Below are 27,014 nucleotides of genomic sequence, written 5' to 3'. Positions count from 1 at the left end.
GAAGTGACAAACAGATTCAAGGGAATTAGATCTGATAGACAGAGTGCCTGAAGAACTATGGATGGAAGTTTGTGACATTGTATAGGAGGCAAGACCATCCCTAAGAGAAAGAAATGTAAAAAAGGCAAAATGGCTGTCTGAGAAGGCCTTACAAATAGCTGAGAAAAAAAGAGATGCTAAAAACAAAGGAGGAAAGGAAAGATAAACCGAACAGCAAGGATAGACAAGAAAAACTTCCTCAGTGATAAATGCAAAAAAATAGAGGAAAACAATAGAATGGGAAAGACTAGAGATCTCTTCAAGAAAATTAGAGATACCAAGGGAACATTTCATGCAAAGATGGGCAAATAAAGGAGATAACTGGTATGGACCTAACAGAAATGGAAGATATTAAGAACAGGTAGCAACAATACACAGAAAAACTATACAAAAAAAAAAAAGAAAGAAAATGATAAATTCATTATTATTTAGCTGGTTAATGTTTTCTTTGGGGTAGTCTTATCCAGTCAGTTTTATCTGGTTTAGTGTTTCCACTACTATTCTTTAGAAATTTTACTTTGTGAAGAAACTTCCTCCCTTTTAGTTGCACATTCCTCCCCTAAATCTGTAACATACCATGTCTTAGACTCTGGAATCACCAATGTACGTTTACTACTTTCTTGTTTATCAAGCCCAAATTTATATCCCAAAACAATTTAGTTCAAGCCGGTTCAATGTAATGTATTTTTTTCTCAAAAGATTGGAAATAGAACAATATTGTAATGCCTTTTCCATCCGTAAGACTAAATTTTTTGTCCCACTTACCAATAGAAAAATTGAGTTGACCAAAATTCTCCCATTAAAATGTATATCAAACAAACATGTACTGGTATGCTTTTTTCTTTCACTTGATTATTAGTTAATTTTACCCTTGGTTAGGAGGATTTATGTATAAAACAATGAGAAAATGGTAACTTGACTAGAATAAGGTTTTGTTATCTAATTCCAAAAGGCCTGATAAGATTTTGTGTTTTCTTCCCACAATAAGGTATACTTTTGTTCTGCGATTGTTTCTAAATTGATTCTTACCCTCTGAAACACACCACTCACTCCTACCCTGAACGGCCAGATTTTCACGTGCTCAAAACAGGCACATAATAGTACCTGTTACCACCTTTATTTGTTGCATTGACTTGGAAAATCATTTGCTCTGAGATTTGGTGCAGCCACATAAGATTTCTGTGATCACATCAAGGCCAGTAAGGTATTATTTAAACCTACTACTATTTCTTCTGGAGAAGGAAATAGCAACCCACTCTAGTATTCTTGCCTGGGGAATCCCATGGACAGAGAAACCTGGTAGGCTACAGTTCAAGGGGTCACAAGAGTTGGACACGACTTAGCAGCTAATACCACTATTTCTTCAAAAAATCAGGAATTATCTACAAATTGATAAAAACTGGACATTTATGTATCATGGCTGATTTGCGTCTTCTTGAATTTTTCCCCTACCTCAAATATTTTACAACATTTCTTACAAAGCTATCTAACACTATCATTTTGTAGGGTTTTTTATGATTGGTATTTTAGAGGCATATAATATTTCTTTTCCTCTTTTAAACATTCTAATATTCAATAGTTAAAATAAGTTGATGAAAATATGATGGCTACTGTTGTTTGTTAATTAAGTAGTTGGAAAATACAGTAAATTGAATATATATTCAGGATATCATCATATAAGGAATGACTGGTGAGCATGAATTAAGATATCTTTGGTCAACATGATCCTCTAATGTGGTCTAGCCAAGTGACTGATGGGCTGCTCAGGTGGCTCAGTGGTAAAGAATCCACCTACCAATGCAGGAGATGGCTGGTTTGATCTCTGGGTTGAGAAGATCCCCTGGAGAAGGAAATAGCAACCCACCCCAGTATTCTTGCCTGGAGAATCCCATGGAAAGAGGAGCCTGGTGGGGAAGGGGGGTTGCAAAGAATCAGACATGACTGAGCAGATACACATGCATGCAAAAGTATGACATAATTTTATCAATCATTCTTCTCAAAAAATGGTAATTCTATATTTTCTTGGAAACCAGTAATATAGGCTAGTTCATAAAATACTAGGAAATTATGATTAACCAATTTGATGATTAGAAATTACTATTTTCTTTTGAATGTCTGGAATACTATTTTTATTATTGAAGATGAAGGATAAAATAATTGCATAAATATGTTTTCCTTTATAAGCTATAATATTTAATATATTTATCCCTAGACTAACCCTCTGAGGCTGTAAAAGAAAACATGCAAATCTAACTATGTTACTTATAAATGCCCAAATGTTTGGAAAAACATTTAAACATTTTTTTTTATTCCTATGTCAAATTCTATTACGGCACAAAAGCAAAGCACTTATTTTCCAAAGCTTATTAGTGGCTTAAATGAAAAATGTAAAGCATATTCTCCCAAAATAGTCTATGTTGAATGAGCAATTTTCTCTCAGTGCAAATTCATAGCCTAAATTTTGTGCACAGTGAGCATGGCTTCTGCGCAATTTATGGCATATGCATTACGATAGATCTCAAGTAAATTATGAACTCTGTGTGTTACCAAGGCACTGTCAAACTCTGATTGATTTGGACAGTTTGTAGTTAATTAAGTTCATTTCCAATTCTGTCTCTTCATCCAGTTTCAAAGCATTCTATATTGAAAGCCTATTTTCAATTAGTGAGAAGGATGAAACAAAAAGAATTAATTACAAAAGTGACAATCCCCATTTAAGTCTTTATAGTGGAACAATTATGTATCTTAAAAGTTAGGAAATTGAAGAGTTTTACTTGTCTAATATATTATGTCCTTGATATGTATCTTATATATATATTAAAATGATGTAGGTATGCCATTACAATATGGGCGGGGGGGGAATGCAATGATTAAACTTATCTGTAGTTACCATAAGTTAAATAATGAAAGACCAATTTCTTTAGGTATTTTACTTAGTATTTATTATTAAGAATTAGATTTGTTTTATGAATAAGTATGACAGATATTTTAGCAAATCTTATGATAAAGACATTTATTACTTTAGTGAATCTTACAGATATGAGAAGCATGGCTAATTTCTGAAATCCTACTAGATAATTCTGATATAATAAGCCACCACTGGCCAACCTTACCCCATCTTATTGCTCTCCAAGGTCCTGTAAACCGGACAACCACAACCAATATGAAGCAAGTTTGCAGAGCAAATAAGTACTGGGAGATATACAGATCTACTCTATATGTCTAGCCCTGCCATTTATGAGGCAGGGATTATTTTTTTTTAACTCTATATTCCTCAGTAATATGCAGTTATAGACAAATATAGTATTATGCATAATACATCATGCAAAATGTTGGGCTGGATGAAGCACAAGCTGGCATCAAGACTGTGGGGAGAAATACCAATAACCTCAGATATGCAGATGACATCACCTTATTGGCACAAAGTGAAGAGGAACTAACAAGCATCTTTATGAAAGGGAAAGAGGAGAATGAAAAAGCTGGTATAAAACTCAACATCCAAAAAACTAAGATCATGGCATTGAGTCCTATCACTTAATGGCAAATAGTGGGGAAACAATGGAAACAGTGACAAACTTTATTTTCTTGGGCCCCAAAATCACTGCAGACGGTGACTGCAACCATGAAATTAAAACACTTGCTCCTTGGAAGAAAAGCTATGACCAACCTAGACAGCGTGTTAAAAAGCAGAAACATTACTGACAAAGGTCCATGTAGTCAAAGCTATGACTTTTCCAGTAATCATGTTTCGATGTGAGAGTTGGACCATAAGGAAAGTTGAGCACTGAAGAATTGATGCTTTTGAACTGTGGTGCTAGAGAAGAGTCCAACAAGGGTGTTGAGAGTCCCTTGTACAGCAGAGAGATCAAACCAGTCAATCCTAAAGGAAATCAATCCTGCATATTCATTGGAAGGACTGATGCGGAAGCTGAAGCTCATATACTTTGGTCAGGTTATGTGAAGAGCTGACCTGTTAGAAAAGGCTGATGCTGGGAAAGATTGAAGGCAGGAAGAGAAGGGGACAACAGATGATGAGATGGTTGGATGGCATCACTGACTAACGGACATGAGTTTAAGCAAGCTCTGGTAGATGGTGAAGGACAGGGAAGCCTGGCGTGCTGCAGTCCATGGGGTCACAAAGAATCAGGCACAACTGAGCCACTGAACAACATTCCCCAGTTAAGATGTTTGTAAAATGAGGATGATACCATAGAATCTACAGGGAAGAGTCAAGGGTTAAAAAGCATATACATGAAATGTTTAACCCAGTATCTGGCATAGTAAATAGTTATTTATCATTATTATAAATACAGTGATGTTAGTACAGGTAAAAATAATCCAGGTCCCAAAACTTCACACCTGTATAATTATAAAGGAAATTATTGTGCATAGGTTTCTGAAAATGGGCTTCCCTCTCAGTTCAGTTGGTAAAGAATCCGCCTGCAATGCAGGAGACCCTGGTTCAATTCCTGGGTCAGGAAGATCCACTGGAGAAGAGATAGGCTACCCACTCAAGTATTCTTGGGCTTCTCTTGTGGCTCAGCTGGTAAAGAATCCACCTGCAATGCAGGAGACCTGAGTTTGATCCCTTTTTTGGAAAGATCCCCTGGAGAAGGGAAAAGCTACCCATTCCAGTATTGTGACCTGGAGAATTCCATGGACTGTGTATTCCATTGTGTCGCAGAGTCAGACACAACTGAGTGACTTTCACTTTTTTTCTGAAAATGAGACAAATTTGAGATGATTGATTTTGGCTTTAAATACACTGAGTTTGAAATCCCAGTAGAGCTTCTATTTGGCAATTCAAGTGGACAGATAAGATAGGGTTATATGAAAATACTTGCATGTTTATCAATGCCAAGGTGAGATATGCAGTTTGGTAGTTTTTTAGAGATTTTTTTTTTTTGTCCTGAATTTAGTAGACAAAATCCCAGACAGACCAAGAATAGACAGAAAAAGGAGCTCAGAGCAAGACCTAAAAAGCTGCCTCATAGGTGAAAAAAGTTGAAAAACAGTACAAATCAGAATGTAAAACAAAGAATAGTATAAGGCAGACAAAAACTTGGAGAAAAGAAAAGTCAAGAACCTAACAGATATCAAAATACTATGGAAAAAAACCCATTGAAATTAAAATAGTGTGCTAATAGCATAAAGAGAGTGAAATGTTAAGTCAGAGCATAGATTCAAATAAATTAAATATAGATGAAGATAGCATTTCAAATCAGTGGCAAAATATGGCTTTGTCAATAAATGTTTTAAAAATTACTGAACTTCAGAGGGAAGAGAATTATACTTTTATCTTATACCACTCATCTAAACATCTACACTTAATGGATTAAAAATCTGGATGTAAAAATGAATAGGACAGAATGATACAAAACCCAGGATCCATTCATATACAAAAAGAGGTAGATTTGAATTATAACACTGTACTAAATCTCTGTTAAAATTTATCATAAGCAACATCATAAAATAAATAGGGGGAAATATTTTACACATGCAAAACCCAAAGGTTAATATTTATAAAATGCAAAAAGCTCCCATAAATCAACTTCTAAAAATTCAATTATTCCAAGGGAAAAAGGATCTCTCTCTCTCTCTCTCAGTTGGTAAGTGATAAACTGGTACAACTTCTGCAGTCTAATAAGGTACCATTTACCAATATTATAAATGTTTATAATTCACAGCCTAGTAAACCTAGAAATACTAAAACCATGAATACTATTTATTTCATTAGCACTAAATCCCACATGGAATTATGGCATATAAGACTAGATATAGACAATTTAGTTATGCACACAAAAAAAGCTCATTATAGCAACAACAAAAAGACAAAATAAAAATTTAAATCTCTATCCATTAATAGAGGAATTTTAGATCCAAAAACAAAAGGCCTCAGAATTTTTTTCAATGGTAAAGTAAATGTAGTGACTTGGCTATATTAAAAACGTATCACTGGTCAGTAAAATAAACAGGATGAATTCATGTGTGTAAGTACGTGCTGAAGCAAAGGATTGCTTACAAACTATTATTACAACAGTTTTCTATGAGAAGCTGAATCAAATGAAAGAAGGGAAATTATTATTAAGGCCTTTTAAATCAGTTATGATTTTGCTGGTTTATGTATACTTTTCTTTTTCTTAAATCTTCCTAAATAAATATGATCTACATTTATAATATGTAACATTATATTTTTCAAATGTTTTCCTGAATAAAGGTCGAGCTGGAATTGTGTAGTCAACACAAACATGCTTTATAAACAGAATACCAAGATTCATGGCATGGTTAACCTTCTTACATAACTTTCTACATCATCAAGTTCTTTTGTCTGTTTTTTTAACTCAACCTCAACTGAAAAAATGAGCATGAAAATAACCCTTGTATTGCATTGTTTTTTTGAAATATAAAATGATACATCAATAAAATATTGAAGGTAAAGTATATGCTTAATTCCTAGCATACAGTGAGACTTCAATAAACATGCTGTATGATTTTTATTATTTTTGTTGGTGATACTGATAGGGAAGAGGATAAATGAAGGGCTGGTTTTATTTGATTAGGTGAAATATGGCAACCAATTTAATGTGAAATTTATTTCCTTTGAGCTACCACCAAGTTTCTTGAAAAAGTGGGTTATGTCAAGGTTATTTTTCTTTAATACTTCTTAAATCATCATGCAGCCTCACTTCCCCTTCCCTGCAGTTGCTCTGGGTGACCACTCAGTCCCCAATTGTAATTTACTCCTCCCCATCTTTCTGCCTTTTTGCCAAATCTTTCCACTAATGACAGTATCATCACCACTTGTTAAAATTCAATCTATCTTCTAAAGAACAGGTCACTCTTATACTACCCCTTCCATTCCCCATTCCTCAAGCTTTCTGCACTATGTTAGAACATCCATTCAGTCATTTCCTGCCTTGAGATATCATAAGGATGTATCCCTAGGTGGGAAGATCCCCTGGAAAAGGAAACAGCAATGCACTCCAGTATTCTTGCCTGGGGAATCCCATGGATAGAGGAGCCTGGCAGGCTACAGTCCATGGAGTCGCAAAGAGTCGGACACAACATAAAGACTAAACAACAACAATAGCACAAAAATCATCTCACAAAATAAACTTCTCTCATTTCTCCAAAGAAGACATACAGATGGCTAACAAACACATGAAAAGATGCTCAACATCACTCATTATCAGAGAAATGCAAATCAAAACCACAATGAGGTACCATTTCACACCAGTCAGAATGGCTGCGATCCAAAAGTCTACAAGCAAGAAATGCTGGAGAGGGTATGGAGAAAAGGGAACCCTCTTACACTGTTGGTGGGTATGCAATCTAGTACAGCCACTATGGAGAACAGTGTGGAGATTCCTTAAAAGACTGGAAATAGAACCGCCTTATGACCCAGCAATCCCACTGCTGGGCATACACACCGAGGAAACCAAAACTGAAAGAGAAACACATACCCCAGTGTTCATCGCAGCACTGTTTATAATAGCCAGGACATGGAAGCAACCTAGATGTCCATCAGCAGACGAATGGATAAGAAAGCTATGGTACATATACACAATGGAGTATTACTCAGCCATTAAAAAGAATACATTTGAGTCAGTTCTAATGAGGTGGATAAAACTGGAGCCGATTATACAGAGTGAAGTAAGCCAGAAAGGAAAACACCAACACAGTATACTAACACATATATATGGAATTTAGAAAGATGGTAATGATAACCCTGTATGCGAGAGAACATAAGAGACACAGATGTATAGAACAGTCTTTTGGACTCTGTGGGAGAGGGAGAGGGTGGGATGATTTTGGAGAATGGCATTGAAAAAAGTATAATATCATATAAGAAATGAATCGCCAGTCCAGGTTCAATGCAGGATACAGGCTGCTTGGGGCTGGTGCACTGGGATGACCCAAAGAGATGGTATGGGGAGGGGTTCAGGATGGGGAACACGTGTACACCCGTGGCAGATTCATGTTGATGTATGGCAAAACCAATACAATATTGTAAACTAATTAGCCTCCAATTAAAAAAAAATAAATTTAAATTTTAAAAAATTCAGAAAAAATAATAAAATTCTCTTGATGACAAGAACCTAGGGAGGTGAGGGATAGTGGTAAGTGTTAAACATGTGCCCACACAGAATATGACAAAACAATGTATACACGGAAACCATTCAGTGGTTATTAACCGATTTTAATACAATACGGGTGAGCCAAGGATGGGCAAATATAGCACTTAATTTTTTTCCTAGGTAATGATGATACTGTAAAGAAAACAAGGCAGTGGGGATTTTTTGCTTAAAAAGGAACAAGGGCAAACCTTTTTATTTCAACTCCCACTGTCAAACTAAAGTAAAAATGAAACAACAAAAGCAGAGAAGTAAACCGCATTTTCAGTGAAGATAGGAAAAAACAGCAACCCCAAACCACACAAAATGAATATTAGAGTAAAATTTGAAAGAAATTAAGAGAGGGTATAGGAGGAAAAAAAGAATAAATTTTATTATTCTTTTTAAAACAGAGGTTACCATTGTATGTAGCACATTATACGTAGCCTGAAAGGACCAAATAAGCCATCCCTTACTTGGAAAGATGAGGGTTTTTTCTAATTGAAATACAGCTGACACCTATCTAGGAACAGAATCTAAAAGAGAGTGTACCTATGGGTGTATTTAACTGACTTATTTTGCTATGCCACAGAAAGTACCTAATGCAAATCAACTATACTCCAATTAAAAATAATTTTAAAAATAAAGGAAAAAGAAATATAACTGACATACAACATTGGGTAAGCTTAAGGTATATAATTTCTTGTTTTCATCTATCTGCATAATGGAATGTGATTACTGTCACAGAGTTAACACCTCTATCACATGGCATAATTCTGAGTGAGTGAATAAGCCAGGGAATATGCCTGGGCTTCAATATCTATAAATATCCAGGCAGTATCTATTATCCATGGATGTGAGTTAAAGAAAGACTCTAACGTATGTATATAGTTATAGGAAGTGAAATGGCAGCATGAAAACAATAAAGAAATAAGCATTGTGAGTATTTATTGCCACCAGATGCAAAAATATAAATAAATGCTAAATTATAATGCACATAGCCTAGATGAAATTATTTTAGAAAGAAATGTAGATGTCTGAATTTATCTCAGAAGATAGCAAAAGACCAAGTACCAAGGAAGTAACTGAAAATATGGTCTACCCTCTTAAAGTTATGAAGCAAATGAGTTTCATAGATGAAATATACCAACCTTTAGAAACCAGTCATAAACCATTGAAAAAATTAAAAATTAAAAAAAAAAACCTTCCCAGTTCTTTCTACAAAGCCATAATAATGGAAGTATCATAAATATAGTTTCAAAAAACAAACCAAAAAAATGTAAGGTATGGGGGGAGGAGAGAAAGGAGAAAGAGGAATGTAAACAAAGCTCATTTTTTAATATCAAGATCAAAATTCTGAGAGAAACATCAGTAAAGTTAACCCAGAGTTTTGTTTGTTTTTTTTTTTGGGGGGGTGGGTTTAATTGAAGGATAGTTGCTCTACAGAATTTTGTTGTTTTCTGTCAAACCTCAACATGAATCAACCATAGGTATACATACATATATCCCCTCCCTTTTGAACCTGCCTCCCACTTCCCTCCCCACCCCACCCCTCTAGGAGAAACAAATAGACATATGGACATGAGGAGAAGGGAGGAGAGGGTGAGATGTATGGAAAGAGTATCATGGAAACTTGCATTACCATATATAAAATAGATAGCCAACGGGAATTTGCTGTATGGCTCAGGAAACTCAAACAGGGGCTCTGTATTAATCTAGCACTTTTAAAGAGAATTAGAAATAGGATTCAGCCTAGAACTGCTAAGATGGTTCAATATTGAAAAATGTTTGTATTGAGTTTAGAAGTATATGCTTATCTCCACCAAAACTTAAATTCATATTTTACAAGATTAATATTCATTCTGGTAAAACTTACAGTAAAATAGGAATCAGCAGTCTAAACCCACAGGTAAAGATAGCACTTGCTTTTGGAAATGTTCTCATTAGGCATATACCCCAAGAACGACCATCATGAATATATATAAAGAGAGGAATCATTTGCAATGATAACTAAAACATTCAAAGATCACCATGTAAAATATTTTTATAATATAGTAACATTTAGTATGAAATTAAGAGTCATGTATTTGCTTATAAATACTGTCTTCTCAATTACCTTCTAGAGAGAAGGAAGTCTTTATCAACTCAGTCATTTTGACAGTGTGTGTGTTCAGTTCAGATCACTTCAGTTCAGTCGCTCAGTAATACTGACTCTCTGTGACCCCATGAACCGCAGCACGCCAGTCCTCCCTATCCATCACCAACTCTCAGAGTTCACACAAACCCATGTCCATTGAGTCGGTGATGCCATCCAGCAAGCTCATCCTCTGTCATTCCCTTTTCCTCCTGCCCCCAATCCCTCCCAGCATCAGAGTCTTTTCCAGTGAGTCAACTCTTCGCACGAGGTGGCCAAAGTACTGGAGTTTCAGCTTTAGCATCATTCCATCCAAAGAAGTGATGGGACTAGATGCCATGATCTTCATTTTCTGAATGTTGAGCTTTAAGCCAACTTTTCCACTCTCTTCTTTCACTTACATCAAGAGGCTCTTTAGTTCCTCTTCACTTTCTGCCATAAGGGTGGTGTCATCTGCATATCTGAGGTTATTGATATTTCTCCCGGCAATCTTGATTCCAGCTTGTGCTTCTTCCAGCCCAATGTTTCTCATGATGTACTCTGCATAGAAGTTAAATAAGCAAGGTGACAATATACAGCTTTGACATACTCCTTTTCCTATTTGGAACCAGTCTGTTGTTCCATGTCCAGTTCTAACTGTTGCTTCCTCACCTGCATACAGGTTTCTCAAGAGGCAGGTCAGGTGGTCTGGTATTTCCATCTCTTTCAGAATTTTCCACAGTTTATTGTGATCCACATATTCAAACTTTTTGGCATAGTCAATAAAGCAGAAATAGATGTTTTTTGGAACTCTCTTGTTTTTTCGATGATCTAACAGATGTTGGCAATTTGATCTCTGGTTCCTCTGCCTTTCCTAAAACCAGTTTGAACATCTGGAAGTTCATGGCTCTCGTATTGCTGAAGCTTGGCTTGGAGAATTTTGAGTATTACTTTACTAGCGTGTGAGATGAGTTCAATTGTGCAGTCATTTGAGCATTCTTTGGCATTGCCTTTCTTTGGGATTGGAATGAAAACTGACCTTTTCCAGTCCTGTGGCTACTGATGAGTTTTCCAAATTTGCTGGCATATTGAGTGCAGCACTTTCACAGCATCATTTTTCAGAATTGATGATGATGCGTATAGACATATCTAAAGTGTGTGTGTAGACATATGTATATGAATAATGCAGAATTATGATACATTTAAAGTAGGTAAATTGGAGAATTAAGGTTTTTTAATAACAAAGATTGCATAACAATCCTTGCACAACAAAGATTGTCTAGACTATTTAGCGAGAGTCAAAACAAATATAGATGTAAAAGGGTTTTACGGCAAAGGAGGGTCTGTTAGGAAGTAAAGAATTCTACAGTTTGAGAATCAAGGAGAGATTTTGATTGTGTGCTGAGGTCTAAAGAAGTCTGCAGGTGTGACCCCAGCAGCAAGAGCAGCTGGAGGGTGGGTAAGCCGATTAAACCCAGAAAGCATGGAGAATAATTTCAGAATAAGATGATGAATATGACATCTTCTGGTTAAATTTTGAACTCTAAACCTAACCTCCCTAAGAGCTGAATAAAAATCCTTTGGAAATAACCACAGATTACACCAGGCAATGGTGTCCCGATATTTATATATATATATATATATATATATTGGTGGAAGATTAGAACCATAGTAACTGCCATCCAACTTTGTCAAAACTACAAATGATGTTTCTTTCTTAGCAGGCATTAATTATGACTGTAAGCGTGGTGGTAAAAAGTACCAGTTCTGGATTCTGAGACCCAGATTCACCAAATCAAGGTATTAATCCCAGGACTGAGCAAGTTTCCAAACTATCTGAGTACTGGTTCCTTAGCCATAAAATATGAATAAAAATAACATCTACTACTTGGCAACCCACTCCAGTACTCTTGCCTGGAAAATTCCATGGACTGAGGAGCCTGGTAAGCTACAGTCCATGGGGTCGCAAAGAGTCGGACACGACTGAGCGACTTCGCTACATAAATTTGTTATGAGCATGAAATAATAACATGCTTAATTCAAAATTCAGATTGTATGTACTCAATAAATACTACCTATTTTTTATGAAACAAAGTTGTGATAAGTTTCTTGGGGAATATGTTGTTATATCACTGCTTTGTTTGCCATCTCAATAATATAATTCTACTATAATTATAATTCTTTAGCTCAAGCTTGCTTTTATAAGCATATCATGCCACAAAAGCACCTATTAATCCTGAACATATTATATAAGATAAAGCACTTTTTAATGTTGAAAGATTCTCATATTTAGGATTTAAAAAAGAGAAACCCACAATGAATTATCACATGAACTCTCTTAATGCTCATTTAAAATTTCACACACAATGACGTATATATCATGTTTAGTTTCATAGTGAGCAAGTATCCAAGAAGATCCCAGAAATAACAGTTGTTGGATTTTAGAAGAAACTATGTTTACCACTTCACAAAATTGAAGGGGGAAATTATTTGCATGAGGAGATAGGTTCCCCATTAAAAAAAAATTCAGTCAGTCCCTGCTGTGTTTCCCTTCAAAGTGATGATCAGTTTCATACATTTCTAATTTTTGCTCCACTGAACATACAAAGCTAACCTGAATACACCCTTATCGTTTATTTCCTAAAGAGATATATTCTGATTCCTTGCCAGATTGCTATTTATAGTGCTCATAAGACAGCCAGTCTGATGATACAGGATGAAAATGGCTTCCAGCCCTACCCATGAGTTCACTGAGCTATAAAGCAACTTTGTTAACTTCACTTACTGGATTTTAAATTGTCATGTATTGGCAATTTGTCACTGGCATTGACTTCCTACCCTAGAGCTAAGATAACTGCTGTAACTACTGGTTCATTCTTCATCACTAACTTTATAGCTCACTACTCTGGTCACTGTAAGAAGGTAATGGTTGAGAATTCTGCATCACAGTACCATTTTTATTACCACGCTGAAAACTGAACTATGGAGAATTTCATCTTGAATCTTCTGCCAGCTATCTTAACAAATTCTCAATGATTGAATAGTTCTATCCAAAGACCCATTCAGCCAGCAAATATTTATAAGACTCCACTACCGATGACTTGGATAAATTAAAAAAAAAAAAAAAGAAGAAGAAGAAGACATGGTCTCTGCTCTTAAGTAGCTCATAACAGAAAAGACAAAACAAGCACATAGCTAACTATTAGAAGAAAGAAATTATTCCAGGTGTCTGGCAAGTTTGTCCACTACTCGCTCTTGCCACTGTTGTCATGTTAGTGTCAGTTACCACCAGCTTTTATCTAAAGATTGTAGCAACCTCTTTACTGGTCTCTCTTCCTTCAATCTATCTTCCCAGTGGGAATGAAAGTTACCTCTCTGATACAGAAGTAGAATAACATAGTCTCCATTTATCACATCCATAAATGATTTTTCAATGCCTTTAGGACAAAGTTCAAATTTCTTGACATGGCTCATATAGCCTGCCTCCACCCGGACCTTGTCCAGCTCATCACTTCTGACTTAACCCTCACCATTCTCAGCCCTGCCCTCTATACTATAACCATGTCAAACCCCATGCAGTCTCTAAACTCCATCAGCTCTTAAGCTTCTCTACTGTGAAATATGTTAGTCCCACTGCTTGAATCTTCTTCTGCTGTTTTTCACCCTACCCCCGTACCTGAACCTGGATAATTTCTACTTGATATTCATGTATAAGCAGAAATATTACTTCCCTTCAGAAACTTTCAGTGACTCATATATTTGATTACTTTCCCCACTCTATCTCAATACGTGTTCATTTCATACCTTGTTGTTTATACTTTATCACTGTATTTTAATTATTTTACAGTCATTTTTGGCTGAATATTAATGTTCCTAAGGACAGGGGACATTTCTGTCTAATTTCTTACTGAACTTGGCATCCAGCTAGTTTATAGCAAACTCTCAATAAATATCATGAATGAGTGAATGAGTTCATAATACAAATATTACAGAAGTTTAGAAAAAAGACTTCAGTGTGACTAGAATAATCAGGAGGATCTGTGAAAAAAGGATATGATGAATAAATATGATTTTGACAAGGAGAAGAAAAAGAGACTTTCATATTAAGGAAAAGAAGCAAATTCATAGTAAACACCAACCATGATATGTATTGACTAAGAGACAAATTTTCAAAACAAGAACTATGTATGCATAGCTGTTACTAGTGGGAAATATAACTGGCTAGGTGTGGTGGAGGCAGATCATGAAGAATCTTCAGAAAAAATTGAGAAACAAATGAATTCACTATGGATTTATTTCTATTTTTTGCTTTCTCAGGACTTACTATAGTTTTTAATCAGTGGATGCTTGATATTGAAAAAATTTTCAAAAATAACCACTCATTATCTCATCATGTTACCCCTTCCTCATTGTTTATTCTTTTTACATTCTTGTTAAATTATAATTAAATCCATGATAGTACTTGTCATTCTCTGTTCCTCACTTTCATATTTTTCTTTGCATTGTCTATGCTGCACTACTAGTTATTTCTTTAGACTGTCTTGTAGTTTCCTAAATATGTCTTCAACTTTGTCCAATCTGCCATTAAACCTATCCATTGTATTATTAAATTAAATTACTACATTGTTTTCAAGTCTTCTTTTTCTTCAAAGATGCCTGTGCTTCCTTTAATAACAGTGGCATTGCTCTGATACTTAAAATTTTAGCAAGTTAAGAATATTCGTTTTCCTTCTTTATTGTCTAATTCCATTATCTGAAGATCCTGAAGGTCTGACACTGCTTTTTGTTATTTCTGCTGACTCTTGCTTATGATGGCATGTTGCCTTGAATGCTCTTTAAGTCTGAAGTGCCCAGATTTAATCCATGAAAATTCGGTGCAGCTTGAGTTGAGAGCACATCCCTCAAAAGAGAACTTATTTCTGCTTCTGTCAAGTATCCTCATGTTCAACCGATCTGAGACTCATTTATACTATTATAATAACTCATTTGGAAGTTTTCAGGATTACAAAGGAAGTACAAATTTTACCTATCCATCAGCATAAGGGATATTTAAGGTTACAACTCTTTAAGGGAGGCATTTTTTCCTCAACATGAGCTCAAGCCCAAATAGCTAAGTTATCACCTCTCTCTTTGCTATTGGGTGGAATTTTGCCTTTCTCTTTCCACCCTTTCCTTAGGTTATGGTCATTTGAGAGTCCCAGATTTGTCAGTTCCAAATCTAATATGGACCACTTTGCCACTCTTCCAAGTGCCCATTGAAAGACAGGCCTTTTGATTACTAAGATTGGAAGAAAACACCTTTAGGCAACTCATAATTTTAATGTGGCTTATTACTCAAGAGTTTTTGAGCTCTTTCTTTTTGGTCACTGGCAAGTTTCCTTACATTCTCACAAGCTCAGCATTTGAGGGGATATTGTTGTATTTTATCTAGTTGTTATATTTCATCTACATATTTTACAGAGGGAAAGCTTTTCTGACTGTTTACTCAATCATACTGACAGGAACTTAAGTCCAGAGTTTTAGCAATATGATTCAGGAAACAACGTTCTTACACTATGGCATCTAGTTAGAATCCAATTTATGTTGGTTTGCCTGGTTTTATCATTTCAAGTCCCCTATCCCAGTAACCCCTCGGTCATACAGCTAGAACTAACCACATCTGGCTATCAGTCTATGGGTAGCAAGTGATAGAAACTGACTATGTTTAAAAAAAAGAAAAAGAATTGTTTTGAGAGATAGAGTAGATATAGGGCTTCCCTTGTAGCTCAGTCAGTAAAGAATCTGCCTGCAATGCAGGAGACTTGGGTTCGATTCCAGGGTTGGGCAGATCCCTTGAAGAAGGAAATGGCAACCCGTGCTAGTATTCTTGCCTGGAGAATCCCATGGACAGAGGAGCCTGGTGAGCTACAGTCCATGGGGTCACAAGAGTTGGACACGACTTGGCAACTAAACCACCACCAGTGTAGATATAGTTGGAGAGATATTAAGAATCAGTGGTAGGCTGGCAGCCAAGCCTCAAAATGGGAAAGGACAAAGAGAATTGTCATGTGCCTCTTGTTCAAGACTCAAAAATTCTCCTAGGGGCAATTATTCAAGCCTAAATATCTTCTCTACTCCCTGGGTGCATCCTAGAGGTGAACCATAAATTCCACCAAGATACTCCTAAAAGTGTCTCTAAAAGGGAAATGTGATGCAGCAAAACAATACAAACAGAAATAAAACTTACCACAAAGATATGATGGACCAGCTGAAAACCAGGGTAACAGCTAAAACTGGCTCAGATCTTTGGAAGTCATAGAGTCATAAACCCTTTTCTATCACAATTACTCTTTAATCAGGTCACTTCCATCCTAATAACTGGTGGGTTTTGTTGCTGTTGTTGTTGTTGTTGTTGTTAGCCTAAGTGCATGAGTTTTTATGTATCCTTCTTCTAGAAGTTTTATATGTTCATACTAATTTATTTACATGAACAAGGAGCATTTAGAATTTCAGTTGAGTCATCTTTTGTATTATGCAATTCCTCCTCCTTGTTATATTTTGTTTACATTCCCTTGACCCTCATTGGTTATCATTTTATGAACAAATATATACTCTCCTATTGCTGTATTTCTGTCCCTAACCCACACTTATCCTAAAAATATTTAATTATACAAGATCTTCTTTGTAAATAAAAAGACATTTCTTGTACATTATATAAAACAGAATGGAAATAATCATGCTTTATACAATAGCACTTCAGGTAAGTATCACTGTTCCTACTGTAAAGATGAGGAAACTATACATTAGAGAAATTTTCAAGAAAAGAATGCCCAAAGTTGGGACTTCCCTGGCAATCCAGTGGTTAAGACTCTGTACTCCAAATGCAGGGGGCACAGGTTTGATCCCTAGTCAGGGGGATGAAGATTCCCATATGTCCACATGCTACAAGGCATGGCCCAAAAAAAAAAAAAAAGCCCAAAGTTTATAGAGCTAGTTAGTGAAGTAGGATCCAAAACAATTATCTGACTATAAAGTTTTATGGTTATCTATTAGGTCATACTGGTGTGAAGCAAAGTGAAGTCACTCAGTTGTGTCTGACTCTGCAACCCCATGGACTGTAGCCTACCAGGCTTCTCTATCCATGGGATTTACCAGGCAAGAGTACTGGAGGGGGTTGCCATTTCCTTCTCCAGAGGATCTTCCCGACCCAGGGATCAAACCCAGGTCTCCTGCATTGCAGGCAGCCGCTTTACCCTCTGAGCCACCAGGGAAGCCCAGGTCATTCTGGTACAGAATATCTAAAACCTGCTTCCAAATGTTTCCTACTATTAAATAGATGACTGAATGCCTCCTTTATTACTTTCTAATAAAGGAGGCATTCACTATTACTTTCTAATAAAGCAGGCATTCAGTAGCTATTCAATGTTTTCAACAAATAGCTATTTGGTAACATTGCGTCAGGCACTTTTCTAAGTTCTTAGACTACATCTGTAAATTAAAGGAAAAAAAAGATCAGATCTCAATGTTCATGTATTTTTGTAGCATAAGTTAATATAGATAATAGTAAATACAATGAGTTTTCCTTATTTAGTATTTTAGATGGTGGTTATATATAATGAAAAAATAATTAAAAGTAGTATAGGGTAAGTAGGAAATGAGAATGCTAGAGAGCAAGAGTTGCAGATTGAAATATAGGGAGCAAGATTGAAATATGCAACTGTTTTTGACTTAAGAACAGTTTCATAGGAGTTAGCTTATCTTGTTGATCAAGGTAGACATGATAAAGAAGGTGAGATGTGAGCAGATTTTAAGGGGTGAGGGAATTAGCCAGGCAGGTAATTAGAGAAAGAATGATTTAGGTTCCTTCTGTGTATTCTCCCTTTCTCATTTCAGTTCAAAGCTCTCTTAAGCTAACTCCTGGCCTCCTATCATAAATAGTCTTCTAGTCTAAGACATTCATTGTTACATGTAAAAATCACCACTGTAGACATTAAAGACACAAGAAAACTGAATGTTTTTCATAATGCCACTAAGGTTGTGAGCTTTTTACATATTCCTTCCTTTTGCAAATATAAAATACAATTTTTTAGAAACCCTCTGTGAAACTTCCAATTTAAAGTATTTCCCTCCCAATGATTCAGAAGGATATACTCTTTCTTTTTTCTCTTTTGCCTAGTGGCTACTGCCACTTGAAAAATAGGTGTAGGGTGTTCAGAATGTTTGGTAAAGTCTGGCAGGCTCTGTTATGATCTGATTATCCTTTTGGACCTCATCATCTGTGCAGTAGAAGATAACTCAGCAGGCCCTTCACTAGCTCTGGTGAGAAAGCTTCTGAATGCTGGGAATATCCTGCCTGATAAGGGTGTTCAGGTATGCCTGAGGCTTTTAATTCATGCTCTTATCAATTTGATCTTTTGGGAGGCTGAAGATGAGTAACTAAGATCAATCGCACAAGCGATGAGTACCTACACAGCCCACTTCCAAAGCACATTTTGTCACGCATCGTTCCTGGGAGAATTGAGCATTTATCTGTGCCATTCCTCTGGGTTCAATTCCTGGGTTGGGAAGATCCAAAGAGAAGGGATAAGCTACCCAATTCAGTATTCCTGGGCTTCCCTAGTGGCTCAGCTGGTCAAGAATCTGCCCACAATGTGGGAGACCTGGATTTGATCCCAGGGTTGAGAAGGTCCGCGGGAGAAAGGAATGGCTACTCACTCCATTATTCTAGCCTACAGAATTCCAGGGACTGGGTCACAAAGAGTCGGACAGGACTGAGTGACTTTCACTTTCACAATGATCTCTGTTCATTTCCAAGGCAAACCATTCAATATCACAGTAATCCAAGTCTATGCCCCAACCAGTAACGCTGAAAAAGCTGAAGTTGAATGGTTCTATGAAGACCTACAAGACCTTTTAGAACTAACACCCAAAAAAGATGTCCTTTTCATTATAGGGGACTGGAATGCAAAAGTAGGAAGTCAAGAAACACCTGGAGTAACAGGCAGATTTGGCCTTGGAATGCGGAATGAACCAGGGCAAAGACTAATAGAGTTTTGCCAAGAAAATGCACTGGTCTTAGCAAATGCACTGGTCATCCTCTTCCAACAACACAAGAGAAGACTCTACACATGAACATCACCAGATGGTCAACACTGAAATCAGATTGATTATATTGTTTGCAGCCAAGGATGGAGAAGCTCTATACAGTCAACAAAAACAAGACCAGGAGCTGACTGTGGCTCAGATCATGAACTCCTTATTACCAAATTCAGACTTAAATTGAAGAAAGTAGGAAAAATTGCTAGACCATTCAGGTATGACCTACATCAAATCCCTTATGATTATACAGTGGAAGTGAGAAATAGATTTAAGGGCCTAGATCTGATAGATAGAGTGCCTGATGAACTATGGAATGAGGTTCATGACATTGTACAGGAGAGAGGGATCAAGACCATTCCCATGGAAAAGAAATGCAAAAAAGCAAAATGGCTGTCTGGGGAGGCCTTACAAATAGCTGTGAAAAGAAGCAAAAAGCAAAGGAGAAAAGGAAAGATATAAGCATCTGAATGCAGAGTTCCAAAGAATAGCAAGAAGAGATAAGAAAGCCTTCTTCAGTGATCAATGCAAAGAAAGAGAGGAAAAGAACAGAATGGGAAAGTCTAGAGATCTCTTCAAGAACATTAGAGATACCAAAGGAGTATTTCATGCAAAGATGGGCTTGATAAAGGACAGAAACGGTATGGACCTAACAGAAGCAGAAGATACTAAGAAGAAGTGGCAAGAATACACAGAACTGTACAAAAGAGATCTTCATGACCCGGATAATCACGATGGTGTGATCACTCATCTAGAGCCAGACATCCTGGAATGTGAAGTCAAGTGGGCCTTAGAAAGCATCAATATGAACAAAACTAGTGGGAGTGATGGAATTCCAGTTGAGCTATTTCGAATCCTAAAAGATGATGCTGTGAAAGTGCTGCACTCCATATGCCAGCAAATGGGGAAAACTCAGCAGTGGCCACAGGACTGGAAAAAGTCAGTTTTCATTCCAATCCCAAAGAAAGGCAATGCCAAAGAATGCTCAAACTACCACACAATTGTACTCATCTCACATGCTAGTAAAGTAATGCTCAAAATTCTCCCAGCCAGGCTTCAGCAATACGTGAACCATGAACTTCCTGATATTCAAGCTGGTTTTAGAAAAGGCAGAGGAACCAGAGATCAAATTGACAATATCTGCTAGATCATGGAAAAAGCAAGAGAGTTCCAGAAAATCATCTATTTCTGCTTTATTGACTATGCCAAAGCCTTTGACTGTGTGGATCACAGTAAACTGGAAAATTCTGAAAGAGATGGGAATACCAGACCACCTGACCTGCCTCTTGAGAAGGCTGTATGCAGGTCAGGAAGCAACAGTTAGAACTGGACATGGAACAACAGACTGGTTCCAGATAGGAAAAGAAGTATGTTAAGGCTGTATATTGTCACCTTGGTTATTTAACTTATATGCAGAGTACATCATGAGAAACGCTGGACTGGAAGAAACACAAGCTGGAATCAAGAGAGCCGGGAGAAATATCAATAACCTCAGATATGCAGATGACATCACTCTTATGGCAGAAAGTGAAGAGGAACTGAAAAGCCTCTTGATGAAAGTGAAAGAGGAGAGTGAAAAAGTTGGCTAAAAGCTCAACATTCAGAAATCGAAGATCATGGCATCTGGTCCCATCACTTCATGGGAAATAGATGGTGAAACAGTGGAAACAGTGTCAGACTTTACTTTTTTTGGGCTCCCAAATCACTGCAGATGGTGACTGCAGCCATGAAATTTAAAAAGACGCTTACTGCTTGGAAGAAAAGCTATGACCAACCTAGATAGCATATTCAAAAGCAGAGACATTACTTTGCCAAGAAGGCTGAGCGCCGAAGAATTGATGCTTTTGAACTGTGGTGTTGGAAAAGACTCTTGAGAGTCCCTTGGACTGCAAGGAGATCCAACCAGTCCATTCTGAAGGAAATCAGCCCTGGGATTTCTTTGGAAGGAATGATGCTAAAGCTGAAGCTCCAGTGCTTTGGCCACCTCATGCGAAGAGTTGACTCATTGGAAAAGACTCTGATGCTGGGAGGGATTGGGGGCAGGAGGAGAAGGGGACGACAGAGGATGAGATGGCTGGATGGCATCACTGACTCGGTGGACGTGAGTCTGAGTGAACTCCGGGAGTTGGTGATGGACAGGGAGGCCTGGCGTACTGCGATTCATGGGGTGGCTAAGAGTCAGACATGACTTAGCCGCTGAACTGAACTGAACTGAACTGAACTGAACTGGGGGAGGATAAGAAGAAGCTTGGACCTGGTTCCTGCAGAACTCCACTCTACATGTCCTCTCCTGACTGTAATGTATCTTTTCACTGTATTGAACTATAACTCTGAGTATAACAGTTTTTCTAAGTTTTGTGAGTCCTTCAAGGGAATTATTCAGTCACTCAGTTGTGTTAAGACAAAGGTATCAACTCAGATCGTGTCAAGTCAGTCCTCAGCCAAGGGAACTATTAAGACAGAGAGTTGTCTTAGGGACCCTTCCCAACACACCTCCACCAGGCTTTCTCTCTTCTACCTGGGACACAGTAACAACTTTCATTTTTACCTCCAGATCCTCAGATCCTTAACCAATGAATAGAGTTCAGGATAAGAAATAGGCAATCATATAACACTACTTCTGAGCCCTACCCTATCTGCATTTAGTAATCCTCCACATGTTAATGTATAGCATTTTTAATTCTTTTCCACATTTTCAGATCTCCCTATCCCAAACTCTATCCTAGTTTTATTGATGCATTGCTTCTCCTATTTTGACTGAGAACTTTTTTTTTGGATAGTAAACTGAAATGTAGAAATTTCAGCATTTTTAGCAAGTACCCTACGTGCCTCTCACACATCCTAAAATTTGTAAAGACAAAGTGCTCGATTACAGTCAGTCTCCTTGATCAGTTAACAATTCCTCAAAGACTAGTGACTGAACTATTTATAAATCTTCCATTTTCCCTATTCTATTTTCATAGTAAAAAAAATGAAACACCCAACTTTTCATAACAAAATATATATAAAATGTAAGAATATAGAAAACAGATTCATTGCATGAAAGGTTGGACTAGTCATCTGATATTAGATCTTTCTTAAACATTAAATTATATTATAAAATATTAAAGATCATACATTCTTGAACAAGTTATTTAAATCTTTCTTTCTAGCAAAAAAGTAGTTATTAAAATTTTAAATACTGATATAAGTAAACTGAATTAAACTATATTATATAACAAATGTTACTTCTCTGGAAAGAAAGAAGTAGTGAAATAATTGAATTGGGAAATACAAAAATCCAAATTGGAAAACAACTTTTTATTTCATATTTTCATTTTTTGAGTTGTATTTTGATTATACATATCCCTCAGAGTAACCTGACATCTTTTCAATGAGCTGAACAGATGAAAATAAAGTTTAATTAAATAATTATACAGGTATGAGCCATGCTTTAAAATTTCTTCAATATGCTCTATTTCAAAGTTATATGTCTCTTTTAAAATGACATAAAACTCAGTGTTCAAAATAAGCAATGAATCAACTATTCCATTGAAAGCATCTGGCAAATCACTACTTATGAAATTATGCTTAATACTACCTTAAACTAATGAAATAAAATAATTCTGTTCAGTAGGAATCATTTTCCCATTTCTGTAAATTCTGTTTGTATAAGTAATGTGCCAATACTTCATGCCTCTGTGGAGTAACCTATGCACATTTTTATTTGATCATCCTTTTGTGGTAGATTACTTTAAGTAGAACTGTTACTGTAAATGAATTTGCTTAAATGTATGGTTCTAAATTAGTGAATATAAATTACAGTTCCATGATTTGTCATCATTTAGGTTGATATAGGACTTCATTTAAATATATTATAATTGAGAAATGATTTGAATACTACATGTTCCTTCACTCTGATAAGTTATCATCTCTACTGCTATATTTAGCTTCTTTCTGAGACTATAGCTTTTGGCAATTCAGAAACAGACTGCTAACCTCTAATTTCCAGATAGCTCCTTGTCAGTCAAAAGGGGCAAAGCATAAACAGCATCTGAGTTTATGAAAATATATAGCTTTAACTCAGAGAACCTACTGAACAGAATGGTATTTGCATAAAACAGGCAAAGAAAACCTGCCATGACCAGATGCAGATGTTCTAGTTTTATAACCTGGTATCCAGTAAGAGTTTACCACTGAACTTGACATGGCTCTACTTTTGGCTAATCAGGCAATTGTTTTTCATCCCAGAAAACCCATTTTCTTGTGAAATGTGTAACTCTCCTGAGGGGAGATATTTTTGCTTGTGAACTTTTTATATCACAAATATTCAGAGAAGCACAGAAACATGTGAGAAGTGACTGCCTTTTGTTCTAGTTCAGCAGAAGATAAGAATTTCAGAACAATGTATGCAAGTAAGAGTTACATGGAAAAGAGGGAAAAGATTAGAGGATTACAATTATCTTTGGGAGAAGAAAATTCTGTTTTCACAAAGGGAGAAAAATCAAATCAATAAAATTAGAGGTGAAAATGGAGAGATCACAACAGACAACACAGAAATACAAAGGATCATAAGAGACTACTATCAGCAATTATATGCCAATAAAAGGGACAACGTGGAAGAAATGGACAAATACTTAGAAAAATACAACTTTCCAAAACTGAACCAGGAAGAAATAGAAAATCTTAACAGACCCATCACAAGCACGGAAATTGAAACTGTAATCAGAAATCTTCCAGCAAACAAACGCCCAGGTCCAGATGGCTTCACAGCTGAATTCTAACAAAAATTTCAAGAAGAGCTAACACCTATCCTACTCAAACTCTTTCAGAAAATTGCAGAGGAAGGTAAACTTCCAAACTCATTCTATGAGGCCACCATCACCCTAATACCAAAACCTGACAAAGATGCCACAAAAAAGGAAAATTACAGGCCAATATCACTGATGAACATAGATGCAAAAATCCTTAACAAAATTCTAGCAATCAGAATCCAACAAGACATTAAAAAGATCATATACCATGACCAAGTGGGCTTTATCCCAGGGATGCAAGGATTCTTCAATATCCACAAATCAGTCAATGTAATATACCACATTAACAAATTGAAAAATAAATCCATATGATTATCTCAATAGATGCAGAGAAAGACAAAATTCAACATCCATTTATGATTAAAAAAAAACTCTCCAGAAAGCAGGAATAGAAGGAACATACCTCAACATAATAAAAGCTATCTATGACAAACCCACAGCAAACATTATCCTCAATGGTGAAAATTGAAAGCATTTCCCCTAAAATCAGGAACAAGACAAGGGTGCCCACTTTCACCACTACTATTCAAAATAGTTCTGGAAGTTTTGGGCATAGAAATCAGAGCAGAAAAAGAAATAAAAGGAATCCAAATTAGAAAAGAAGACAAACTCTCACTGTTTGCAGATGACATGATCCTCTACATAGAAAACCCTAAAGACTCCACCAGAAAATTGCCAGAGCTAATCAATGAATATAGTAAAGCTGCAGGATATAAAATCAACACACAGTAATCCCTTGCATTCCTATACACTAATAATGAGAAAATAGAAAGAGAAATTAAGGAAACAATTCCATTCACCATTGCATGAAAAGAACAAAATACTTAGGAATATATTTACCTAAAGAAACTAAAGACCTATATATAGAAAACTACACAACACTGGTGAAAGAAATCAAAGAGGATACTAATAGATGGAGAAATATACCATGTTCATGGATTGGAAGAATCAATATCATAAAAATGAGTATACTACCCAAAGCAATCTATAGATTCAATGCAATCCCTATCAAGCTACCAACAGTATTTTTCACAGAGCTAGAACAAATAATTTCACAATTTGTATGGAAATACAAAAAAACCTTGAATAGCCAAAGCAATCTTGAGAAAGAGGAATGGAACTGGAGGAATCAACCTGCCTGACTTCAAGCTCTATTACAAAACCATAGTCATCAAGACAGTATGGTACTGGCACAAAGACAGAAATATAGATCAATGGAACAAAATAGAAAGCCCAGATATTAATCCATGCACCTACGGACACCCTATCTTTGACAAAGCAGGAAAAAATATACAATGGATTAAAGACAATCTCTTTAACAAGTGGTGCTAGGAAAACTAGTCAACCACTTGTAAAAGAATGAAACTAGAACACTTTCTAACACCATACACAAAACTAAACTCAAAATGGATTAAAGATCTAAACATAAGACCAGAAACTATAAAACTTAGAGAACATAGGCAAAACATTCTATGACATAAATCACAGCAAGATCCTCTATGACCCACCTCCCAGAATACTGGAAATAAAAGCAAAAATAAACAAATGGGACCTAATTAAAATTCAAAGCTTCTGCACAACAAAGGAAACTATAAGCAAGGTGAAAAGACAGCCTTCTGAATGGGAGAAAATAATAGCAAATGAAGCAACTGACAAACAACTAATCTCAAAAATATACAAGCAACACCTGTAGCTCAATTCCAGAAAAATAAATGACCCAATCAAAAAATGGACCAAAGAACTAAATAGACATTTCTCCAAAGAAGACATACGGATGGCTAACAAACACATGAAAAGATGCTCAACATCACTCATTATTAGAGAAATGCAAATCAAAACCACAATGAGGTACCACTTCACACCAGTCAGAATGGCTGCGATCCAAAAATCTGCAAGCAATAAATGCTGGAGGGGGTGTGGAGAAAAGGGAACCCTCCGACACTGTTGGTGGGAATGCAAACTAGTACAGCCACTATGGAGAACAGTGTGGAGATTCCTTTAAAAATTGCAAATAGAACTACCTTATGACCCAGCAATCCCACTTCTGGGCATACACACCGAGGAAACCAGAATTGAAAGAGACACATGTACCCCAATGTTCATCGCAGCACTGTTTATAATAGCCAGGACATGGAAACAACCTAGATGTCCATCAGCAGACGAATGGATAAGAAAGCTGTGGTACATATACACAATGGAGTATTTATTACTCAGCCGTTAAAAAGAATTCATTTGATTCAGTTCTGATGAGATGGATGAAACTGGAGCCAATTATACAGAGTGAAGTAAGCCAGAAAGAAAAACACCAATACAGTATATTAACACATATATATGGAATTTAGGAAGATGGCAATGACGACCCTGTATGCAAGACAAGAAAAAAGACACAGATGTGTATAATGGACTTTTGGACTCAGAGGGAGAGGGAGAGGGTGGGATGATTTGGGAGAATGGGAATTCTAACATGTAGACTATCATGTAAGAATTGAATGGCCAGTCTATGTCTGACGTAGAGGGCAGCACGCTTGGGGCTGGTGCATGGGGATGACCCAGAGAGATGTTGTGGGGAGGGAGGGGGGGGGGGGGGGTCATGTTTGGGAACGCATGTAAGAATTAAAGATTTTTTTAAATTTAAAAAAAAATAAATTAAAATAAAATTTAAAAAAAAACAAAAACAAATGGGACCTAATTAAAATTCAAAGCTTCTGCACAACAAAGGAAACTATAAGCAAGGTGAAAAGACAGCCTTCGGAATGGGAGAAAATAATAGCAAATGAAGCAACTGACAAACAACTAATCTCAGAAATATACAAGCAACACCTGTAGCTCAATTCCAGAAAATAAACGACCCAATCAAAAAATGGGCCAAAGAACTAAATA

This window comes from Ovis canadensis, chromosome 5, assembly GCF_042477335.2.
Source record: "Ovis canadensis isolate MfBH-ARS-UI-01 breed Bighorn chromosome 5, ARS-UI_OviCan_v2, whole genome shotgun sequence".
Classification (NCBI taxonomy): Eukaryota; Metazoa; Chordata; class Mammalia; order Artiodactyla; family Bovidae; genus Ovis; species Ovis canadensis.
The sequence above is the reverse complement of the archived record's forward strand: the minus strand, read 5'-3'. Positions refer to the sequence as shown.